This window comes from Malaclemys terrapin, chromosome 2 (assembly GCF_027887155.1).
Source record: "Malaclemys terrapin pileata isolate rMalTer1 chromosome 2, rMalTer1.hap1, whole genome shotgun sequence".
Taxonomy (NCBI): domain Eukaryota; kingdom Metazoa; phylum Chordata; order Testudines; family Emydidae; genus Malaclemys; species Malaclemys terrapin.
Window position 1 is genome coordinate 244123561 of NC_071506.1, and position 25863 is coordinate 244149423.

At 43.2% G+C, this 25863-nt stretch overlaps 1 protein-coding gene across 1 annotated transcript in view; it reads right to left on the bottom strand.

Annotated features, from left to right (window-relative positions):
• The window catches only part of ZNF804B (zinc finger protein 804B), a 367612-nt gene that overhangs the window by 11406 nt on the left and 330343 nt on the right, over positions 1–25863 (bottom strand). The gene's annotated exons all lie outside the window — the stretch shown is intronic.

Here is a 25863-nt window from a genome sequence, read left to right on the forward strand (position 1 = left end):
GCTTACATTAGATGCAGATACACACATATGCACATCCACTTATGGATGGATGTACATTATATATGAACATTATGCACACACATGAAATCCTAGCTCAGTTGAATTCAGTGGAAGTTTTGCCATTGCCTTCAAACAGATCAGGATTAAATCCATAATATGTATAAATCTACTTGTATAAACTCACATGTGTTTGTATATAATATGTGGCATAGAGATATTTGTGCGGGGCTGTATACTCATGTGAATAGGTGTGTGTGCATGCATGTGTAGTATTTAAAATCCCAGTTGTAATTGAAGGGAGAAAAGGGGTGGCCACACTATTTCATCGGGCATCTTAAATCTCTTATGATAAAATTCACAACATTTCTGTGTACCTGATATGCCTAGATTTCAGAGAATTAATGCTGAGCAATGTATAATGAAGCCATATTATATAGGTTCTTTGAATTCTTTAGTTCCCCAATGTTAATATTTTAATTACAAAGTTTTGCACAGGTGATACTGTAGGGAAAAAAAGAAAGAAGCACTCAGCACAAGAAAATGATGACTGCGTTCTTAGGGAATATGATGATTGTCTATCTTAGAACTAATTAAAATCTTTAAGACTCATAGGCTGCAGTGCCCATTTATAACTAGCTCTGATATGAAGTCAAGTAGCCCATCTAAATAATAGGTGATAAGGCTTTGACTGATGGGTTCTATTACTGTAGTTGCAGCACACCATACACAGATTTTACTGGTTGCCAACAACTGTCAAGTTCAACAGTATATCTGAACCAAAGGTGGGGGAGGACAGAGACTGCAAGACCACCTCCCATCACTGATCGGAAAAAGATTCAAATACAAGTTATTTTCTCCCTGGCTGCCTTCAGGAAAACATAATGGCAAGTTTCACCCTGTTTTTAAATGCCCCAATTTTCCTTCCTCACCCAGACTTCTCCATGTGACATCACCCAGTTCTTCTACTTCCCACAACTCCTTCATTGTCTCCAGCAAGCCCGCTCTCTACCCTCAAATCCCCATGTGCCTCTGAACCCATATCACACTTTCACTCCCCTGTCTGTCTGTCTGTCTGTTAGCAGCAGGTAGAGCGCCAAGGGACACAGGCCTGAGCACTGCTGCTGAAAGCAGCCTCAGACTGTCTTCATCCTCAGCTCTGATGATTCCCCTCCTCTCTACAGCCCGCCAAAAGTTGGTGGATTACATGTTGTCATCTGCCCAGGCTTAAAGTTGGGAGGAGGTATCCCTTGTCTCTCCTTATATTTATGCCCAAGGATCAGTTGGGTTAAGGGAGAAGTGGAATGCAGTAACTGTGTAGGGGTCACTTAATGACACTATACGATTTGAGGAATGGAGATGGGGCTGTCACATCATGATGCTCTAATGACAAAAGTATAACAGCTATGGAATTCATGGTAGCTGCTGACATCCCACTGCCAGGAGAGGTAACAGAACTGGCTTACCAAGTAGTATAAGGGTATGTCTACACTACGGGATTAATCCGAATTTAGATAATTCGGATTTGAGAAACAGGTTGTATAAAGTCGAAATGAGTGCGGCCACACTAGCACAGTAATTCGGTGGTGTGCGTCCAAGTACCGGGGCTAGCGTCGATTTCTGCACCGTTGCACTGTGGGTAGCAATTCCATAGCTATCCCATAGTTCCCGCAGTCTCCCGCGCCCATTGGGATTGTGGGTTAAGATCCCAGTGCCTGATGGGACAAAAAACATCGTCGCAGGTGGTTCTGGGTACAGCCTCACTTCCTCCCTCCCTGCATGAAAGCAACGGACGGCAGACAACCATTTTCGCGCCTTTTTTCCTGGGTGGGTGAACACTGCAGACTCCATACCACGGCAAGCATGGAGCCCGCTGAGGTCAAGACAGCACTCATGAATATTGCAAACACCTCGCGCGTTCTCGTGGAGTTTATGCTCAGCCAGGACCAGAAAAACGAGGCAAGGAGGCAGCGGCGGCGGCAGCGCAGCGACAAGCATGATGAGGACATGGACACGGACACGGACACAGAATTCAGTGAAACCACAGGCCCCGGTGCTTTGGAGATCATGTTGTTAATGGGGCAGAGTCTATCCATGGAACGCCGATTCTGGGCAAGGGAAACAAGCACAGACTGGTGGGACCGCATAGTGTTGCAGGTCTGGGACGATTCCCAGTGGCTGCGGAACTTTCGCATGCGTAAGGGCACTTTCATGGAACTTTGTGACTTGCTGTCTCCTGCCCTGAAACGCCAGAATACCAAGATGAGAGCAGCCCTCACAGTTGAGAAGCACGTGGCGATAGCCCTGTGGAAGCTTGCAACGCCAGACAGCTACCGGTCAGTCGGGAATCAATTTGGAGTGGGCAAATCTACTGTGGGGGCTGCTGTGATGCAAGTAGCCAAAGCAATCACTCAAGTGCTGCTACGAAAGTTAGTGACTCTGGGAAATGTGCAGGCTATAGTGGATGGTTTTGCTGCAATGGGATTCCCTAACTGTGGTGGGGCAATAGACGGAACCCATATCCCTATCTTGGCACCGGAGCACCAAGCCACCGAGTACATAAACCGCAAGGGGTACTTTTCAATGGTGCTGCAAGCACTTGTGGATCACAAGGGACGTTTCACCAACATCAACGCGGGCTGGGCGGGAAGGGTTCATGACGCTCGCGTCTTCAGGAACACTACTCTGTTTAAAGGGCTGCAGCAAGGGACTTACTTTCCGGACCAGAAAATAACCGTTGGGGATGTTGAAATGCCCATAGTTATTCTTGGGGACCCAGCCTACCCCTTAATGCCATGGCTTATGAAGCCATACACAGGCAGCCTGGACAGGAGTCAGGAGCTGTTTAACTACAGGCTAAGCAAGTGCAGAATGGTGGTAGAATGTGCATTTGGCCGTTTAAAAGGTCGCTGGCGTTCATTATTGACTCGCTCTGACCTCAGCCAAAGAAATCTCCCCATTGTTATTTCTGCTTGCTGTGTGCTCCACAATCTCTGTGAAAGTAAGGGGGAGACCTTTATGGCAGGGTGGGAGGCTGAGGCAAATCGCCTGGCTGCTGATTACACGCAGCCAGACACCAGGGCGATTAGAAGATCACACCATGAAGCGCTGTGCATCAGAGAAGCTTTGAAAACCAGTTTCATGGCTGGCCAGGCTACCGTGTGAAATATCTGTTTGTTTCTCCTTCATGAAAACCCTCCCCCTTTACTGACTGACTTTCTGTAAGGAACCCACCCTGCCCCTTCCCCCATCTTTCTTTCAAACCAAATAAAGTCACTATCATTTAAAAATCATTTATTCTTTATTAATAGATTAGAAAAAGAGGGAGGGAACCCGGGTGGTATTTGGGAGGAGGATTGCTGGGAAGGAAAAAGCCACAAAGAAAAGGTTAAAAAAATGACAGCCTTTTGCTTGGGCTGTCTACTGGGGTGGAATGGGAAGGTGTACGGAGCCTCCCCCCCCCCCGCGTTCTTACACGTCTGGGTGAGGAGGATACGGAACATGGGGAGGGGGGAGGGTGGAACAGGGGCTGAAGCGGCAGTCTGTTTTCCAGCAGCCGTTCCTGAACCTCCACCAGACGCCGGAGCAGCCCCAGCATTGCATCCTTCATCCTCTGGTCTTCCTGCCGCCATCTCTCATCTCGATCGTCCCTCCTCTCCTCACGTTGGTCCCTCCTCTCCTCACGTTGGTCCCTCCTCTCCTCACGTTCACTGACTTCTTTCCTATACTTTGAAACTGTTTCCTTCCACTCATTCAGATGAGCTCTGTCACTCCTGCTGGATTGCATAATTTCAGAAAACATGTCCTCCCGCGTCTTCTTCTTACGACGCCTTATCTGTGATAACCTTCGGGATGGAGGAGGGAGGCTTGAGGAATTTGCAGCTGCTGTAGGGAGGGGAAAAAAGAGAGAATTGTTTTAAAAGCTACATTTTGCAGAACAATGCTTATACTCTTTCACGGTGACCAACACTGTTCACATTACATAGCACATGTGATTTCTGTGCAAGGTCGCATTTTGCCTCTTAATGCTGAGTGCCTGTGGCTTTGCTGCTAGAGATCACAGGTCTGGGCAACAGAATTCGGCTTGCATGCGGCCATGGTAAGCCATTGTTTTACAGCTTCTGCACCCTCCTTTCCCACATACCAAGCATAGCCTGTAGAGTGCTGCAGAAGCCTGGCCAATCTCAGCCAGTTGGGGGGGGGGGCAGTGTGGGGGGGCTTGTCTGGGCCCCTTCAGGCAAGTAGAGTGCTGCGGTTTTTCTGTTAACATTCAGCAGCACCAGAAAACAAACTAACCCCCCCCCCCCGCCATGAATTCTCTGGGATGATCACGGTACCCCTCCCCCCACCGCGTGGCTGGTATCAGGGAAGATCCCTGCAGGCACCAAACTACCCCCCCCCTGCCGCCGACCCCCCCCTCGCCATGAATTCTCTGGGATGATCACGGTACCCTCCCCCCACCGCGTGGCTGGTAACAGGGAAGATCCCTGCTAGCCAAACGCGAAAAACTCAGGGCCAATTTCCCATCTGCGCTTGGCTAACTGCAGGGAAGGATTTATTTTCCGCCACAGGCAAACAGCCCAGTAGGAACGGCCACCTCTGTCCCCTTAATTAAGTTCCCGTATTTCAACCAGGTTACCAGGAGTGATATCACTCTCCTGAGGATTACACAACAAGATAAAGAACGGATGTTGCTTGAATGCCAGCAAACACCGGGACCATACGCTGCCAGGCTTTGTCAGGCAATGATACCAGATTACTTGCTGCAAGCATGGCGTGGTCAAGTGTCCTACCATGGAGGAGGGAATAAGGATGCACTGCCCAGAAACCTTCTGGCAAGGCTTTCGGAGTACCTCCAGGAGAGCTTCATGGAGATGTCCCTGGAGGATTTCCGCTCCATCCCCATACACGTTAACAGACTTTTCCAGTAGCTACAGACTTTTCCAGTAGCTGAACTGACCGCGAATGCAAAGTCAGGCAAAGTAATCATTAAAAACCGTTTGCTTTTAAAACAAGTTTTATATTTTAAAAGGTAAACTCACCTGAGGTCCCTTCCATGGGGTCAGAGTCTTGGGTACTGGCTTGGGAGGCTTGGGAGGGTACTTCAGTCAGGGTGATAAAAAGATCCTGGCTGTTGGGGAGAATGGAGTGCTGTGTGCTCTCTGCAAGCTCATCCTCCTCCTCCTCCTCCTCCTCTACCCCATCGGCAGAATCCTCAGGCGTCGAGACTATCCCCGACCCAGAATCCACGAACAAAGGTGGGGTAGTGGTGGCAGCCCCCCCTAGAATTGCATGCAGCTCGGCGTAGTAGCGGCATGTCCGCGGCTCTGACCTGGAGCGACCGTTTGCCTCCTTTGTTTTTTGATAGGCTTGTCTGAGCTCCTTGACCTTCACGCGGCACTGCTCAGAGTCCCTATTGTGGCCTCTCTCCATCATGCCCTTGGAAATTTTTTCAAAAGTTTTTGCATTTCGTCTTTTAGAACGAAGTTCTGCAAGCACTGAATCCTCTCCCCATACAGCGATCAGTACCTCCCTCACGGTCCATGCTGGTGCTCTTTTTCGATTATCAGCCTGCATGGTTACCTGTGCTGATGAGGTATCTGTGGTCACCTGTGCTCTCTACGCTGGGCAAACAGGAAATGAAGTTCAAATGTTCGCGGGGCTTTTCCTGTCTACCTGGCCAGTGCATCCGAGTTCGGATTGCTGTCCAGAGCGGTCACAAAGATGCACTGTGGGATAGCTCCCGGAGGCCAATACCATCGAATTGCGGCCACACTAACCCTAATTCGAATTGCTAAAATCGATTTTGGCACTACTCCGCTCGTTGGGGTGGAGTACAGAAATCGATTTAAAGGGCCCTTTACATGGCGTCGTTGTGTGGACAGTTACAGGGTTAATTCGAATTAAAGCTGATAAATCCGAATTAAAGTCGTAGTGTAGACCAGGCCTAAGAAGCACTGGTCATGGAATCAGGGATAACTGCCTTCTAAACCCATTGTGCCAAATCCATCCATAGAGGTCTTTAATTAAGTTATACCTAGAATGAATATGGTTAACTGGGTTTCATTCAAAAGCCCTAAGTGTTCTGTGGAAAGTACTCAGAGCTATATTTGAGGGCCACCACTAGGAGTTTCAGACTTAATATTGTAGCCTCAGGGTAAGTGAATGGAGACTGCAACACCATATTGTCTAAAACAGAGCTTCTCAACCTTTTTGATACCAGAGACTGGCTTCATACCTTCTTAGACTGTGTCAGGGAAAGCTCAGAGACTGGTGCCAGTGCACGGACTGATCATTGAGAAACACTGGTCTAAAATATCCAACACACTTTAATGCTGTCACAGTCCTCGCACAGCAGTGTCTGCCTCCCCATAGCTGGCAATATGTGGCACAACCCTCTAAAAGAACATTTTGGTTCAATCGTATTCCCCCTGCTCTCTCTAAACCACACTCAGTTAACCAAGCTATTGGGGAGGAGGAAGCCCATAACAATATTTATCCCTTTCATATGAAGGGCTAATCTAAAGTAAAAAGGTGCTGAATGCCAGGATCCCATCTACAGTTTGTAAAATAATAATTATTATGTATTGTTCAATGATAGAACCTTTTAAACCCTTTAAAAAGAGTTAGCCCCTCTCCTTACAAAAAAATGGGCAAAGGGAAAGCCAAGTGGCATTAGTGTGGTCTTACTTGAAACCTGTCAGCAAAGTAACCATGTTAGTCTTTCCCAGGGCCGGCTCCAGGCACCAGCGCAGCAAGCAGGTGCCTGGGGTGGCCTATGGAAAGGGGCAGCACGTCCGGCTCTTTGGCAGGAATTCGGCGGCTGGCCCTTCCGTCCCTCTCGGAGGGAAGGACCTGCTGCTGAAGAATGAAGCGGCGGCAGTAGCTGCCGCCGAAGTGCCACCGATTGCGGCTTTCCCCTCCCTCCCCCCCGCTCGGGGCAGCAAAAACGCTTGAGCCAGCCCTGGTCTTTCCCTTCCGAGTGTCAAGGCTAAAAACTGAGTATACGGCAATTAAATCTAGTTTTCTAGCAAAAAATTAGTATTAGTAATAATCTGTCTGATATAATTTCCCCTTTCCTGAGCAATAACAAATGCCTGAGCCTTGCGGCTCAATTTTCCATTGGAGGAGACATCAGTGACATAGAGTCTGGATATTGTTTTAATTACACATCTCTATGAGTTCTGGAATGGAGATGGTCACAAACAGCATGCAGGAAATCCTGTTTTTCCTCCGAAAGCTCATCCAGCAAGCAGCAACTCTTCCTTAAGAATTTACACTAGTAAGAGACCAAGTAAGACTCTTATGTTTCTTACATGGTTCCCTCAACCCAGAACCTCTCCTGCCTAAAAGTAACAAAACATAGCATGTCTTCTCAAGACTGAGCATTTGCTCACATGCTAAGAAAGAGAGCTTGGAAGAATATATGTAAAAGCTCTACCTGGAGCTATCTAACATAAGGTGGGGAAAATATAGTAGCTCTCCTCCAACCTCCACCCACAAATCAAGCCCCACCAAATGTTTCAAAAAATCCCCCCATGGTTTATCCATGAGCAGCTAACATGTTCGGCGGCCAGCACATCCCTCAGCCTGCGTCACTTCCCACAGCCCCCATTGGCCTCGAATAGCGAACCTCAGCCAGTGGGAGCTGCAATCGACCAAACCTGTGGACGCCGGAAGTAAACAAACCATCCCGGCCTGCCAGCGGATTTCCCTGACGGGCCACATGACAAAGGTTGCCGATCCCCGTGTTAGTTGATTAACACATTTTCTAACAGGATGTATTTTTTCAGTGGACACCAGCCAGCCCTCACAGTAGGTTGTGCACATTCTCATAATATGATCTTTCCTTTCCTTTCTTACCTGCTTTGAACAGAAATGAATTAGTTAACAATGTTGACATTTAAATTATTGTAACTGGGCATATGAATAAACACCCCATAAAGAAAAATGAGGCAATTCACACCTCTCAGAACTATCATTCCACCCTCTCTGCGTTCTTGGACAGACGTCACTACAGTGGTCACGTTTGGGTCCAGATTTTTAAAGGCATTTGGGCATTGCTCTACTCAGCATTGCAAGACCTAAGTGCCCTAGATAACTAAATACCTTTTTCAGAAGTGACATCAGGGACTTAGGAGCCTAAGTTCAATTGACTTTCGAGGATGTGTCTGTCTCTATGGGGTGTCAAGTTTAGTAGAACTTGAAGGTGCTTAGTTGAACTGCCTGGAAAATGGTATTTGCTTCCCACAGAAAATTGGGATTTTTTGGATAAACATTTCATTCCAAATTGGGAAGAACAAGCAAAAAATTGAATTTTTTTCACTAGAAGAAACATTCTAAAAAATTCCCTTTTGGGTGAACCAAAATGGAAATTGTCAGCTTACTTCCAGCTGCAATGACTCCCCAGGCAGCTGCCTCCCTGTGCTGTTCAATTCTCAAGGGTTCTGGCTTCCTGGGCAGATGGGCAGCCCTGAGAGGCAGCTGCCATGGGAGTTGGGGCATCGGAGGTGCCGGGTGTCCATTAAAAGTTTTGACAGAATCGACACGTTCACACATTTCTATTCTGTGGGATCAGAATCTTCCATCCGAAAAGCGTTCCCCTGGAAATTGTTTGACCAGTTCTAGTGCTCAGTACTTCAGAGGACTGGATACTGAAATTGCACATCTGCTAATCCCTATTTAAAATAATGAATCAAGCTTTCAATTTCTTGAAAACTAACCATGTACTTTTCACCCACTTTCTTAAATTTCCGCTTTCCCCCATGCTTGTTCCCCATTTCCCACTGCAGTTTGGCACAGGTATCCTGTGGTGCCCTTCTCTTCTGAACACTTCTCACTCTCTACAATTTACAATACAGATTAATGTGTAAAACAAGTTATTTTTTAACCCAAGAAAGCAACTTCCATTTTAACAATATTTTACAGACCAAACTGTTAAATTGGATTAGAAAAAAATGAAAACCACATTTTTCTGACATCTCTCCAAACTTAACAAGAACATAAAGTTATTCAAACAATGAAGATCTCATTCTCCACAGAACAATGCAAGTAGCCCTTATTCTTATTAACCTGTTCTACTTGAAGACAGGGCAAAGAAACACATTTGAAAAATGTCCTTTGGTGACTCTTGCTGAATTTTAGCTGTCACCATGAGCTGCTCAGTGGCACTCATACAGTATTCATGAGGAGAAACAGAAACAGTTTCTACCTGTCAAGGAAACAAAGAACAATGTGAAAGCTAGTACTGTGGAAGCAGGTACTGAAGAGTGGTGCCATTTCACTTCTTTGACAGTCAGGATTATAATCAACAAAGCAAATGGACCAGCACTAAGAATAGAACACCTAACTGTATTTTTGCTCTCTAATGGCATACAGTAAGTGTCAATGAAATAGGAAAAAGAACACAAAGAATATAGCTACAATAGACAGGTAGTTGAGAACTCATCCATGAGCGACTAAATCCAAAACTTAGAAGCACGTACCAGGTTGACAGAGAGTCTTTCTCAACTCATCAAATCAAAAACTTGCAGTGGCACAGCACAGTCATTATATGGTCATCTCAATTAAATGTGTGGACTATATTTGTAACACAATGGGCCTGCATAATTCAATTGCTCCTGTAATCTACTGATGCTAATGACACATACAACCATACTGACATGCACTTGAATGCATGGTGGTGCTGAACAACATAAAAATCATTGTGTACCTAAGTGTGAGCATAGAACCAAACAGGCGAACCTGGCAATTAATACCTATTTAAATGTACAGTTGCATTTTTCATGTAATTAGGTGCTTAACTGGGCATCTACATTTAGATATGTGTAATAAATTATGATTCATTTAATAGCTCTAGTGCTCTAGTATTTCTCTTATACCTCCTACAAGTAGCATTACCAAGAAACTATAGATTTAAAAAAAAATTGTGTATCATGTTTTTCTAATTTAAAATTTTCCTTTGTGTTGAACGTTTACAACATTGAAAAGATGGTTGCCATAATGAAAGTTACTCTTGTTATATAAGCATGGAATATTAAAATAAAAGGAAAAATATTCACTATGATGGAAAATGAATGATAACACATCTTAGTTATGTTGGAGCCTATATCTAATACTCTTAGTCTTAGAAGCTGATGTGTACTGATTCTCCTCTTACTGTGTGTAATAGCTGGCGAATAGCTCCATTTATGTCAGTGGAGTTACACAGGTGTATGTGAATGAAGAATCAGACCCATAGACTCACATTCAAATTATATCTCACAGTCCAAGTAAAAACAAAAAGTCTCCCAAGTCGGTCTTGAGGACCTTTTTATTCTGTAAGACACGGGCACAGTGCAATGATCTTGCCTTAAACTTACATGGACCTAATTGTATAAAACTTTAACTGGAATTTTACTACTCTTATGTGAAGTGCATCAAGCCAGACAGTGCAAAGCTCTGGCTAGATGTATGTGCGTCAGTGCCTCGCTGTCCAGCCTGCACAAGTGTTTGTGATTGTTGCGCTCTAGTGAATCATCTGAAGAAAAGATAGAAGACCTAATGTTGCTAACAGCTAGTGCTAGTTCTCCTTTAGCTACAGTAATAGAGGCCTGTCTCATAGGAGTTAAAGTCCTGAGTTTTAGTTCTCATACTGCAGATGAATGGTTTAACTGCTGTCTGTACTTTTGCAGCCCTATATTGATTACAACAGTGCCACAAAGAAGTAAAATGTTTGATTTTATGTTTTTGGCATGTGTCATGGAAAAAAATAAGGAGAGAGAGAGAGATCTTTTACCCTGTTCATATAGTATACAGAAGAAGGGCTAGTTTTTCAAAGTACGTTTTCAGAATCAGCATTTCAAGGGTATAAATATGACAAATGATAATAGCTGTGAAAAATGAAAGGCTGTATTAAACTTCTGCAAGGATATCCTGCATCACAAGGTGCACGGAAGATCTGATCTCCTGATCCCTACCCCTCTCCCTGCCCCTGGGGGTGGATGTCTGGCCTTCAGTGCTCACTCTCTCTGGAGGTTCAGGGACAAAGGGAGCACAATGCTGGGGAGGAAGCTGACTATCTCTTTGACTACACTGCTAGGGATGACCTTTGGATCATGATTGAGCCCTTGCATACAACTGTCCTGGAGATGTCAGGCCAAATCAATCCAGAAGTGGCATAAATGGTGATGTAAAGTATCAGAGGGGTAGCCGTGTTAGTCTGAATCTGTAAAAAGCAACAGAGGGTCCAAGTGCATCTGAAGAAGTGAGGTTCTTACCCACGAAAGCTTATGCTCCCAATACTTCTGTTAGTCTTAAAGGTGCCACAGGACCCTCTGTTGCTTTTTATGGTGATATAAGTTATTCAATGAGGACTAAATTCAGTTCCCCATTTACACTGGTGTAAATCTTAGGTAACTCTATTGACATCGGAATTATGGTGATGCAAAGAGGAGGTAAAACAGCAGATTTGGTTCCACTTTCCATACCCATTTAATGCTAAATGGCAAATTAGTGCAAGTTATAAATAAATGGAGATATCCTATCTCCTAGAACTGGAATGGACCTTGAAAGGTGGTTGAGTCCAGCCCCCTGCTTTCACTAGCAGGACCAAGTACTGATTTTGCTCCAGATCCCTAAGCAGCTCCCTCAAGGATTGAACTCACAACCTTGGGTTTAGCAGGCCAATGCTCAAACCACTGGGCTATCCCTCCCCCTAATTACTTTGTCACTTACATTTAGTTTTTTATCAGTTTATTCCCAATATATACTAGTAATATTCATCATTTTATAATCCGCTGCTAGCCCAGAAATAAACATGGGAAGTGCTCCCACTTTATGCAGCAGTTGGCCGAATTTGGCCTGTCACGTACAATGAGATTATCATGTTTGAAAATGAATCTGCAAATTCGTGGGTTTTATATACAAAGTCATATATGTTTTTACTTTTTAGCATACTGATTACTTCGCTCAAAACCTGGGTCAGTGTCTTCTAAACAAGGTCATAATACATGGGTTAAAAACTGAAATTAAAAAGACAACATGCTTTTCAATAATTTTACTCCTTTAAATGGCCCTAAACTAGAAGAAGAATATATTGGAGCCAATAACATTATTTGCAAATTAACTTCAGACTACAAACCATCAAATGAATATGATAAAGTTATTACAGAACATAATTAGGCTCTGTGTCTGAAGCTTACAGTATTAGCGTCTAAGCAGTGGGAGGGGCGGGGAGGGAGAAACAGCAATGAGGGAATTTGCTTTCACCATGGCAACTGACATTCTAAAAATAAAATTGAAAGGCTATTACATGCAGGAATTAACCATGAGAAATGTAACTTAAAATCAATGCATAATTTTTCATTTGTTTTAATTATAACGAAGTACTACCACAGATTACTTTAAATGTGTGGTAGATTGTAGTACAGTCAACCTTAGCAGATAGGCAATTGTTACGTGGAAAGTTTAAAAGAAAGCAGGAGGGATAGCTCAGTGGTTTGAGCATTGGCCTGCTAAACCTAGGTTGTGAGCTCAATCGTTGAGGGGGCCATTTAGGGAACTGGGGTAAAAATCTGTCTGGAGATTGGCCTTGCTTTGAGCAGGGGGTTGGATTTGAGGTCCCTTCCAACCCTGATATTCTTTGAAAATTTGTGTCAAAAGATCAGAGGGGTAGCTGTGTTAGTCTGGATCTGTAAAAAGCAACAAAGAGTTGCACTGTGGCACTTTATAGACTAACAGAAGTATTGAAGCATAAGCTTTTGTGGGTGAATACCCACTTCATCAGATGCATGTCAAAAGAGGCATCCACAATGAAAAAGGAGGCCAGGGAGATTTTTTTTTTTTTTTTTTTTTTTGAGAAATCACTTGATACACTTGTCCTTCAAAGAACTGTGTAACTTGTTTTCCCAGGCAACTACAGTCCTATAAGCATAGGCAGTAGGAGGCTGGGTCCAGAGGGGGCTCATCCCTGACCCCCACCACATCTATCTCTGCCTTGTCATTTTCTGAGCCATCCTTCCACATGCACCTGCCCAGCTCAGCAGGTGAAAGCCCCATGTCCAGCAGCGCCAGGAAGGGAGCAGGATGGGGCATTGGTGTGGGGAGGGTGCCATCTTTGTGCCAGATTCCCCACAGATGGCGCTAGATACCTCAGTCATGGGAGTGGGTGCTGGCTCCTGAGCGACGCTTCCTGGGAAGGTTGAAGTTTGAAAAGTGGCAGCTGTGGCAGATCCACCAGGCAGGGAGGCTCAGTAGCCATGTATGGAGTAGAATACGGGAAGGGGAGCTATTGTGTCCAGGGAGTCCCAGCAGGTGAATGGAAGACACCTTTCTGAGGTGAGATCCCAGGGGGTTCCACAAAGGAGGAGACGGGGCTGGCACAGAGCAGATAATAAAGTCCCCACACTGGCAATCAAGATGAGATTCTCTTGGGTGGGGCCAAATCTTGGGGGAAGAGTAGAGATCCTGGGAGGATAGGGGGAGAAGGGGAGACCCGGGGAAAGGGATGGATACTGATGCCTGGCCCCATGGGACAGGAGCTGCCTCTACAGGGTGAGTGCAGAGGGAAGTCCTCCACAGAATAGTTTCAACAGCTGCCTATGCCTATAAGTAGTAGCTGCCATGATGTAGGCTTTCACTGCAGCAGTTGATGCATTAAAACTTCGCTGAAGTGAGAGTTTTGTCTGTGTCTGGCTTGTGGAGAAGAAGTCCCTTGTTGGCAAGATTAAAGGGGTGATTCATCCCACCATTGGTATCGTCCTCTGATTCCTGCTGTCTTTGAAAGCTGCAGCTAAGTAGAACCACTCAGTCCTGCCCCCTCAAGCTGTGAAAAACATTTTGGCGGTAAAGAATAGTCTCTTCCAGTGTCTCTGAGCCAGATTCTGTTGTAGACTAACAGGCTGGGCCACAGAATAGATTTGTCCCTTGAGAGGGATTCAGCCAGTTCTTCCTCCCTGAAGAATGGGGTCTCTCTTATTTTTGGTTATTGCTTCCCTACATCCAACATTTGAGCCCCCGGCAGAGAGAAACAAGGTTGGGGAGAGTTGAACAAGAAAATAGCTAGGAGGAGTAAGGTCAAGTTAATCACATCCCACAGGAAAAATAAAAATGGCCTTTCACCACTTCAGCTAATTACAGACACAAGAAGTGGTAATATCCACTTTCTGCTGCATCTTACTGTTAACAAGGATGAAAATGCCAGGTCCAATCTAGTGAATGGAATGTTTTGGGTTTCTTGTCTAGGAGAGGTTACTGGTTCAGAAGAGATTGCAAGCATTGCAGGTTTGTTAGAAGAATTAAATATGAAATTAATTAATTCATTCACTGCCTACCACCAGCAAGGAATTTGGGGTTGTGGTGCTTTTCAAGCAGAGTCATTTGGCAGGAAGATTGACAACAGGGTAAACTGGACAATTCAGCAGCCAAAAGTGTGTTGGTTTGAACTGATAAGCTTGAGAGGTTGTTTTAACATTTAACATTGTAGACCAAATCTTGGGCCCCCATGCAGCATTTAAGTAAACAGCATTGGGGGTTAAAGAGCCCACTTTGCAGCCACTCTCCATCTGCTGGAGGCTTTTGTTATTTCTAGTAGCGGTTGAAACATTGCCAAACACATAGGTAATATAACCCTCCTTACTCCTACTTGATATTTCCTTGTTTATTCATGCAAGGATTGCATTAGCCCATTAGGCACAGCATTGCACTGGGAGGGAACTCATGTTCAGCAGATTATCCACCTTGAGCCCCAACTCTCTTTCAGAGTCAACTGTAAGTATAGCCTACATTCTTTGTTCCTAGATGTATAACTTTATGTTTGGCTGTATTAAAATATATATTGTTTGCTTGTGCCCAGCTTACCAAATGATCCAGATCTATCGGTATTAGTGACCTGTCCTCTGTATTATTTACCACTCCCTAATATTTGTGTAATCTGTAAACTTTATCAGTAATGATTTTACATTTTCTTTAAGGTCATTATTAAAAATATTAATTAGGATAATGTCAAGAACCAACTCCTGCAGGACCCCACTAGAAATACACCCACTTGATTATTCCCCATTTACAATTACATTTTGAGACCTATCCATCAGCCATTTTTAATCAATTTAATGTGTGTCATGTTGATTTTGTATTGTTCTAGATTCTTAATATAAATGTCAGGTGGTAAGTCTTACAGAAGTCTCAGTATATTTCACCAACACTGTCATCTTATCAACAAAACATATAGCCTTTACCCTCCTTTAATTCTTTATCAATTCAGTCCATATCAGCCATTCCATTATTTTGCCCAGTATTGATGTCAGGCTAACAAGTCAATAATTAACCAGGTCATCCTGTTTATACTTTTAACATATTGACATGTTAACTTTTTTCCAGTCCTCTGGAACCTCTCCAGTGTTCTAAAACTTATTGAAAACCAACAATAACAGCCTGAGAAGTTCTTGGCCATCTCTTTTAAAACTCTTGAATGCAAGTTCTCTGGACCTGCTGATTTTAAAAAAGTTTTGCTTTAGTAGTTGCTATTTAACATCTTTTTTAATTACTGGTGAAATGGAAAGTATTTCATCATTATATGATATGGCTACCTCATCTGGCTTTCCTGAAATACAGAACATGAATATTTATTGAACATGTTTGCCTTTTCCGTATTATTATTGCCATTTCTGCCATTTCCATCTAGTAATGGACCAGTACCATTGGTAGGCTTCCTTTTGTTCTTTAATATGCCTAAAAACTTCTTATAATCCTTAACTCTGCTGGCCATAGAGTTTGATTTGTGTCCTTTTGCTTCCCTTATCAATTTTTGTCATAGCTCCTGATTTATATTCATTACTGTCAACTTCCCCTTTGTTTTATACATATATAATTTTTATAGCTACTTTCACTTCATAAGCCACGTCGGTATTTTTTTAACCAGTGTGGCCTTTCTTGATTGTAGTTTTTTAGGGCATCTAATAAAATATTCTTAAACAGTTCCAAATTATCATTCACATTTTTTGTTAAAATTCTGTCTTTCAAGTGATTTTGCTCATAATTGTTTTCAGCTTTGTGAAATTGGCCATTTTAAAATACCAAGTAAATAGCTGTTTGGAGTTTATTCTGTTTATACATAACAAACATAATCAAGTCATGATCCGTTGTGCTACCATTGTGTTTAGGTACATCACTGCTGTAATAATAATGTAAATTTTAAAAATCAGCTTCTAAGAGTTCAGTAACTCTGAATGAGTTCTGACTCATTTATCTACAGCTCTTTTCTACCATCTGATCTAATGAATGTACTCTGCTTGACACCGGGGGAGGTACACGTGGGGCAGCAAGTTTAGTGTGATAATCTGTTAATTTTAATCTTGATATATACATAATTCGGGTAACAATTTACATTCCAATCTTTGGCTTGATTTCAGAAAAAGATGAACAGTTGTCCCAATCTTGCAAGGAAAATTCAATAATGACGTATTCTTCCAATGTCCTGATTTGACCTTTTGACCAACTTTCCGAGCATTCTTCTCAGTGCATTGCACTGATTAAAAAAAATGTTTGTTTCATTTATGGATTAATTTTTCAAAAACTTCATTCAGCTCCCATCCTCCCACTTCATGCTGTTGAACTTGCGTGGGTCTCTGGGAGGCAACGTCTCTCTGTGTGGCAGAATGTTTCCCGGTCTTCCCCCCAACAATGTGTCTCTGCACAACTTCATCCTCAAACGAGAGGTGCCTTAAAGGCACATCTAGCCCTTAACATACACACAAATATCTTTAATATTACAAGAGAGAACTGTTTAGTGACTCTGCAATATGTTTTGCCTCTTCTTAAATTCTTTGCCTTTCACTTGACATAAACACCCTATTAGACAAGTTTTATTCTATTATTTTGTTAATAAGCAACATGGGTTTTTTTGGTAACATTTAAAATTGATCTTTTGTTATACAGTGGCATGATATTTTTGAAGTCTCTGTAACTTGCTTCTTAGCCCTGAATTTGAATCCTTTATCATTAAAAGGAAAGATTGTGAGTTTATATACTCAGAGCCACAATCCCTTTAAAATATGCACCAGCACAGGTTCAACACGGTGACAGTGACTTTATAGCCTTTTGACTAGGTGAGCCAGAATGATATAAGTTATTCTTAGATAAGGAGAAACAGGGCAACTGAACCCTATTCATCTTACCATTGTATTTTCTGAAACAATCTGTCATGGCTACTCTGTGTATTATTGGTTTAACTCTTTACAATAACCTTGTGCAGCTCTCTGAACTCTGGAAGTGATGAAGTATTGCATGAAAAATACTCTTGGTTTCTTAGAAGATTTTGCTAAAATAATTCTTGTGTTTCACTTGGCTAAGAGGCCAATGTAGATATACTGTAATGAGACTTGCTATTTTGCATACCTGTTCTGAGGCATGGTTAATGTTTGTTATCAGTTTCCAGGACAATTTGTTTTACTTTTAATTGGAAGACAAAAGTATTCTCAGTGTGCACATACAGGATCAGATTCTGATTAGTTAAACTTAAAAGGTGTTACTCCTGATTTATCTTCAGAGTGGTGGAAATCAGAATCTGGCCCACGCCGCCTATTGATCTGGAAAAGCTGAATGTCTGACATAACTTGTGTTCAAATAATATGAGTGAAAGTAACTGCAAAGCCAGAAAAGAAAAGAGGATCACAGGGCCTGCTGAGAGAACTGAGTTTTGCTCAGAGGCAGGGGTGAAGGTAGGCCGGTATGGTGTACTGGTAAGAAGCTGGTACCAGCCCGTACGCAGCCGATGTTAAAGCGCTGCTGGGGCTTTAACTTTGCTGCCCCTTTTGCCCCCTGTCTGTGGCCCTGCCAGTAGGGACCTTACCGACAGGGGAGGGTAAAAGGGGCAGCTGCCCCAGGGCCGGTGATTTAAAAGTGCCCGCAGCAGGGGCCGGAGCCCCGGGCCTTTTTAAATCGCTGCCGGAGCCCTGGGCCTTTTTAAATCGCTGCAGAAGCCCCAGGCGGTGCGGGCCAGGCAGCACGGATGGGCTGGCTGGGGGAGGCTGATCCCCAGCCCCACCCCTTCTGCCCAGAGGCCCATACTGGTAAGTGTTTAATATTACTTTCACCCCTGCTCAGAGGCAAGAGCAATCTGAGACTTAGGCTATATCTACATTACAGAGTTAAGTTGACTTAAGTTACATCGACACTCATAAATCACTGTAATTACATCACTTCTGCATTTTCACACAATGCTCCTTGTGTCGGCGGAGCACATCCCCAGTTAGTGCTCTAGTACTGACAGAGAGAGCAGTGCACTGTGGGTAGCTATCTCACTGTGCAAATCACCACCTTTTCCTGCTAGGAGTTCTGGGAATGGATCGCAGTGCATCATTGGGGTGGGATCACTGCGCCAGGATGCATTTTTCTCTAGCCCATAATTCCAAGGGCTTCTGACTGTGTTTTGCACCGTTTTTCAACTGTCCCTGTAAACTTTGCCCCCACCATCTCTGCCTGAAAGTGTGGATCCTCCACTGCTCACCAGTCTTGTGATAAGTGTAATGAACACAACACAACTGATCCTACAGTATTTCATGAACTGCAACTCTGAACAGGAATCCGCGTTGCCTTCCCTGCTGTGTGCCATGGAAAGGAATAATTCAAGATTGATTTTGGCATTCACAGAGCAGCTGCACACATGGACCATCACTACTGGGCTCGGGAAACAAGCATCAAGGGGTGGGATTGGATTGTGATGCAGCTATGGGATGACAAGCAGTGGCTGCAGAACTTTTGTATGTGCAAAGCCACCTTCCTCGAACTCTATGTGAAACTCATTCCCACTCTGTGGTGCAAAGACACCAAAATTAGAGCTGCCCTACCAGTGGAAAGGCATGTGGCGATCACTTTGTCGAAGCTGGCAACTCCAGACTTCTACCAGTCAGTTGCAAATCAGTTTGGAGTTGGGAAGTCCACCATGGGGTTGAAGTGATGCAAGTGTGCACATGCCTCCTGCTACGCAGCAATTGGATTCCCTAACATTAGCAGGGTGATAGATGACATGCATATCCCAATTTTGGCCCCAGACCATCTTGCGATAGAGTACATCTGCAGAAAGGGCTCCTTCTCTATGGTATTGAAGGCACTGGTGGAGCAGCGGAGTCATTTCACTGACATCAGTGCAGGGTGATCAGGGAACATGCATGACGTACCTATCTTCAGGAACACTGGTTTGTATAGAAAGCTGCATTCAGGGACTTTCTTTCCAGGCCAGAAGATTCCAATGGGGAGGTGGAAATGGCAGTCGTGATCCTGGGAGACCCCAGCATACCCCTTACTCCCATAGCTCTTGAAGCCATACACCTTGACAGCAGCAAGGAGAACTTCAACAACGGGGCAGCAAGTGCAGAATGACTGTAGACTGTGCGTTTGGCAGATTAAAGGGTCCCTGATGCTGCCTTTGTGGCAGATTAGACCTCAGTGAGGAAAATATCCCCATGGTCATAGTAGCCTGTTGTGCTCTGCATAACAATTGTGAAGCCAAGGGGGAAAAGTTTCCCCAGAGGTGGAGCATTGGGGTGGATTGTCTGGCAGCTCATTTTGAGCAGCCAGATATGAGGGCTATTAAAGGGGCTCAACGGGGCTATTCAAATCAGGGAGGCTTTGAAGCAGCATTTTGACACAGTGAGACTAAATTTTTATTAAATGGCAATACACAGATTAACATTTCTTATAAGGGACATGACTCTCTGAAGTGAGGATCTCACAGCTGTGTGTAAATCCTGCTGTCATTATGGAAAATGTCCCTGGGGTGGAGTGTGACAGGCCGGGAATGTGAGAGGAATGTATGGTGAGAGATTGGGGAGGGCAAGGAAGTCGGTCAAACACACGTGTTCCACTTGCAGTACAATCAGGGACCTCAGCATCTCTGTTTGGTCCTCCATGGATATCTCCTCTCCACCCTCTATTATCCAATCCTGGCCCTATCTCCTCTGCTGCCTATCCATAACTAGTTTTTCATTTATTGTCTCTCTTCGGGCTCTGTGCTCACTATTGGCCTGATCTGACAATTGCAGTGCTTTGTGAAACATGTCCTCCTAACTCCTCCGCGTTCGCCTCCTTATCTGACAAAGGCGCTCCGTGGGTATGTAGCAACTGGCCCTCAAGGGCACATCTGCAGAAGCAAAAGAAACAATCCACAGAGTCAGTGTTTTGTGTGCACTCAGAGTCTTGAATCATTAAAGTTACATACACCTCTTTCTCACTTTCCCTTGGGAAGCATGCAGCACGGCCAGAGCACTAAACATGGTGACCGGGGGTGGGGTGGGGTGCAAGATAGGACAAAGTGTTTGGGTAGTTTCTGCTTTGGTTCCTCCAGAAGTAATTGCTGAGTGACGAGGCAAAGTTTCTTACAATGGAGGAAGAAACAAAGCAGCTCTGCCAAGGAATCTTTAGCAGAAGATTGTAGAGTATCTGCAGAAAAGTTTCCTAGCGATCTGTGTGGAGGATTCTTGGAGGACTGTGGGACCTCTATGGAGGATTGTGCATTAACAAACTTTTCTGCAGGTCCCCACTGTGTAGCTGCACAGGGGACTGTGAAGCAGCTGCAAACTGTACCTAATGTTAATTTCGATCCCTTCTCCCACATGTGCCAAGTAACAAAACAAAGGACATCTCTATCTGATGTAACCATGCACTATCAAAGCAAAATGATTTCTTACTGGAGCTCCCCTCTCCTGCTTCAGGCACACCAGAGCTGGACTTCTGGGACTGGCTAGACCACTCCAGAGCCAAAAAGAGGTCCTGGCTTGCCAGGCCACTAGATGAGCCTGTCAGCTGTCCTACATCCGCCTCCTACTCGACCTCCATGTCCACCACTTCGTCCTTGGGGTTGACTCCACTGGCCGCTGCCTCCAGTCCCCCTGGAGTATCCACGGGACTCTTGGCAATGGAGTGGGGTCGCCGCGAAAGATGGCATGCAGCTTCTTGTAGAAGCGGCATATTTTTGGCGCCGCACCAGAGCAACAGTTGGCCTCCCTTGCCTTCTGGTACGCCTGCCTCATCTGCTTGATCTTATCACGGCACTGTTGTGTGTCCCTCCCGTGACCCTTCTCATCCATACCACGAGCAATCTGCTTGTAGGTGTCAAAGTTCCTATGGCCGGATTGTAGCTGCGACTGCACAGCCTCCTCTCCCCACAGACCCAACAGATTCTGCAACTGCGGTGTACTCCAGGAGGGAGAGCCTTTGCTGCAGAACACTGGCATGGTCAGCTGGGAAGTTGCAATGTGAACTGTCCATGCTGAGCAAACGGAAAGTGGAATTAAAAAAAAATTCACAGGACTTTAAAGGGGGAGGTACCTGGCTGCAGGACAGCAGAGTAGAAACTGCTTACCACCGCAGTCATGATGGGCATTGTGGGACACCTCCTGGAGGCCACTAAGGGTGACATAAGCAAGCACAGTGTCTACACTGACACTGCATCGCTCTGTCTTAGTCACAAAAACCTCTATGCTGCTTGTTGAGGTGATTTTATTATGTCAACACAGCAGGAGAGTTAAATCAGTGGGAGGAGCATTGTTGTATGTACACCTCAACCGTTTTGTCATCGACACCTGACTTTTGTTGACAAAACTGTGTAGGGTAGACAAGGTCTTATTTCAGTATTGTGGTTACCTTGTAACGGGGGAAATGATGATGTAACTTTTAGGAAACATTTTCAGTAGAAAAATACAGTTGTTGATAACTGTAAAAAAAAAAAAAAAAAAATAATGGAGATATCCCATCTCCTAGAACTGGAAGGGACCTTGAAAGGTCATTGAGTCCAGCCCCCTGCCTTCACTAGCAGGACCAAGTACTGATTTTACCCCAGATTCCCAAGTGGCCCTCTCAAGGATTGAACTCACAACCCTGGGTTTAGCAGGCCAATGCTCAAACCACTGAGCTATCCCTCCCCCCTGTCATCATGAGATTAGATCTCCTCTCCATGTTTGTAAAGTGCCTAGCACAGTGGGGTGCTAGTTTATATCTGGGGTTCCTAGGCAGTACCACAATTCAAATAATATATAAAAAGAAGTGCTTCTTTGTTCGGTATTACTTCCTACTGATTTGAATGGCACAAATCTGCAATTGCAGGTACAAGTAGAGAGTAAACAAAATTCAAATTAATTTTGCACAAGAATCATTGGCATGCATAAGTGAAAGTACATTTATAAATGGAGTGTGGGATGAGACGCCTTTCACCCTCTAAGTTCCTGCTCCAAAGCCCATTGCAGTTCAGTGGAAATCCCTGATTTCCAGGGACTTTGGATCAGGCCCTGTATATTTAGTTATTAGTACAGCAGGTCAGGAACCAGAATTTCTTTTCTGTGGGAAAATCAGACATTTCCAATTAATATTAATATTAATCATTCCAATTATTAATTGGAATTTCTCATTTAAATTAATTTTTTGAAAGATGTTCATTTGAGACCATCAAAACATTTTGTTTCGATAAGGTCATTTTTTATTCATTTTGTTTTGACGTTTGTATTATATTTCCATATAAAATATTATATATATATATATATAAAACATAGTATTAAAATTAATATTAAAATAATATAAATGTCAAAATGAAATAACACTAGCTCAACAAAAAGTTTCAACCTTGTTTGAATAAAACATTTTGGCACCATCAAAACTAAACGCTTTGTCTTCTTCGTAACACAAATTTCATTTAAATCAACACATTCCTGCAAAACATTTAGATTTCAACAAAGCTGCATTTTTCGACAGAAACTGTTCCACTGAAATTTTTTTGATGAGCTCTAGTCCTTAGGAATTTATGTGGTATTCACGGGAACAGTTTCAGACATACTAGATTCAATGGGTATTTACATGAATGTCATCTGCATTTCCTTAGGTATTCCCCTGTAATTTAGTATTCATTAAAAGACACTTAAAGAGTCGTCATTTTCTTTGATGGCTAATGGTGACGTCCAATTCTCAAGAAATTGCTATGGCAGTGAAATGAAAATTAGTCTAGGATTACCTTTTTTATTTTTCCCTTGGAGAGGTATGAAAGGATGTTAATTAATATTTCTAACTCACTTTGTCTAATAAATTACTAATTCCACCATTTTATTGCTATCGTGGTGATACAGAGACATGGTTTGGTTTGGTTTTTAAATATTTGTTTCTTCTATAAGTGTCCCTTAAAGACACACTGCACATTTCCTCAAACACAAGCACAGTTGATTAGCATCACTTTAAAGCTCCACAGGATTCAATTATGCAGCTATGTTGTATGTTAACCACTACATGGAAACAACAAGGAGTCTGGTGGCACCTTAAAGACTAACAGATTTATTAGAGCATAAGCTTTCGTGAGTAAAAACCTCACTTCTTCGGATGCATCCGAAGAAGTGAGGTTTTTACTCACGAAAGCTTATGCTCTAATAAATCTGTTAGTCTTTAAGGTGCCACCAGACTCCTTGTTGTTTTTGTAGATACAGACTAACACGGCTACCCCCTGATACACTACATGGAAGTTACAGATAGGCAAAAATGGCAAAATATGTCTTACATGCAGATGCTAGGCAGGTGTTCATTGGGTCAGATCTACCTTTGTGGGTGCAAATTGGATTAGAGGAAGGGATTCATCACCCAGAGGCGGGGAAGCCACTGGATGACGGAGGACAGCTTTAAAGTTCTGCAAGCATTTGTGCCAGTAAAACTCAATTGCCCACCAAAAAGCTAACCCAACCGGGGCACAAAATTAACCAAAGGAAAAATCATGTTTGTATTTGGCCTAATAGTCACTGAAGACCAGGTTCTGATACAGTCGTAATGTTAGGTAACACCTTACTCCACAAGTAACTCCATCAGCATGAATGTGGTTGTTAGATAATGATAACTAATGTGCACAAGGTATCATGTCCTCTTTCGTTAGCGTTTGCTCAGCTCTACGCAGAACTCTCATAAAGCCAAATTTCATTGATTTCAGTGGAGCTATGCTAATTTACACCTGCAGAGTATTGGGCCTGTAAGTGCTTATTTATCCCTCTACTTGGTGATTTGCCAGGATCAGTCTGTAGAGCAGTGGTGCAAGAGAAGTGATACTACATGTCTGTTTTCAGACCTGCAAATGCATGTGTTTGACTTTCACACTTCACTTATTCACTTAAAATAGTGCACTTTGGATGGATATTTTTATACAAGCAGTAGCATTCTACATGAGAGTAGTTTGAGGGTATGTTGTACCTCTTCTTTGTCTATTTGTTATCTACATTAAGAACCATTGGTTTAAAAAAAAGGCATTTTTGGCGTGTACTTTTTTAAAGGGCAGCAAAGCCTATGTGATTCAGCAGATTAAATAATACCGGTGTGTCGCTAATAAAACTACCCCAAAGGTTTATTGAAAACACGGACATTAATCTAAACCTAAACATTTTCTTAGGTCCTTAATGCTTATCCGTCTTCTGGCAGCTCTTATGTCCTGTATATCGTAGCATGTCAGAACTGAAAATCATAGGGTGAATGCAGACAACATGAATTAGCTGCCCAGGTTCAGATTCAAATGTGAAATATCCCAGCTGGTTTGCCTACTGCAAAATATGATCTCCGTTCTACAAGATGCTGGGCACTCTGGTCATAATACAGCAAAGTACTTAAGCAGGGGCTGATCTTTAAGCATTTGAGCAGTCCAATTGATTTCAGTAGGACTTGGGTATTTAAAGTTAAGTATGTGCAGTAAGCATTATGTTGGATTGTAGTCAGAGTGCTTAGCACCTTGCATGTCAAACCCTATATCAAATGCATACAGTTTATATTTCGTATGTTAGCCAGGCTTTATTATAATTACAATTAACATTAGCATGTGCACCTTATTCAGGAAAGCAACTGGTAGAGTGATATTTTAACTACTGATTTTTAATCCTTTATTATTTTTCATTTTGTAAATATTTAGTACATAAAGGTGGATGAACAGGGCTAGCTAATCAGGCTGTTAAGTGGTCTCAAAGTTAACTGCCATGCTATCTTTCTGCAGATTTTTCTAATCTGACTTCAATACCGATCACTCATGGAACAGAAGGTTCTTGAATTTTTGTGTCTGCATCACTAAAATACACGTAATCTATCTATGGTCCAATGCCTTTCAGCTTGTGTAGTCCCTTACATCTGTGCAAGTTGAGTGCAAAGTAGGGGTAAAGCACTACATCCTTTAGAGCTTCAATCTGCACATGCCAGCTGAGTAACCAGTGCTTGCAGATATAGAAGAACTGACTATGCTGAATTTCATTATTTCATCTTTCATAATTTATGGAAGCAATAGGGTTGGAGACTGCTGAAGTCAATGTTTGATTATTTAGGTTAAACAAACATATTGCATTTAGGTCTGTTTTGTTGCACTGAAAACTGTTAATTAGAGCTGGTCAAAAATTTTCTGCAGGAATGATTTGCTGTTGGAAAATGCTGTTTCATTTAAATTGAAACCTTTTGTGGGAATGTGTTGATGACATTTTATCTAGAAAATAAATTGAAAAAAGTGTTTCAATAAGGTCAAAACATTCCTTTTTTACCTTAATGGATATGGAATGAAAGGCAATTTTGATATGTGAGAATTTTGCACAGAATGGAAATTCCAAATTTCCACCAGCTTCATAGAATCATAGAATATCAGGATTGGAAGGAACCTCAGAAGGTCATCTAATCCAACAACCTGCTCAAAGCAGGACCAATCCCCAACTAAAGCATCCCAGCCAGGACTTTGTCAAGCCTGACCTTAAAAACCTCTAAGGAAGGAAATTCCACTGCCTCCCTAGATAACCCATTCCAGTGCTTCACCATCGTCCTAGTGAAAAAGTTTTCCTAATATCCAACCTAAACCTCCCCCACTGCAACTTGAGACCATTACTCCTTGTTCTGTCATCTGGTACCACT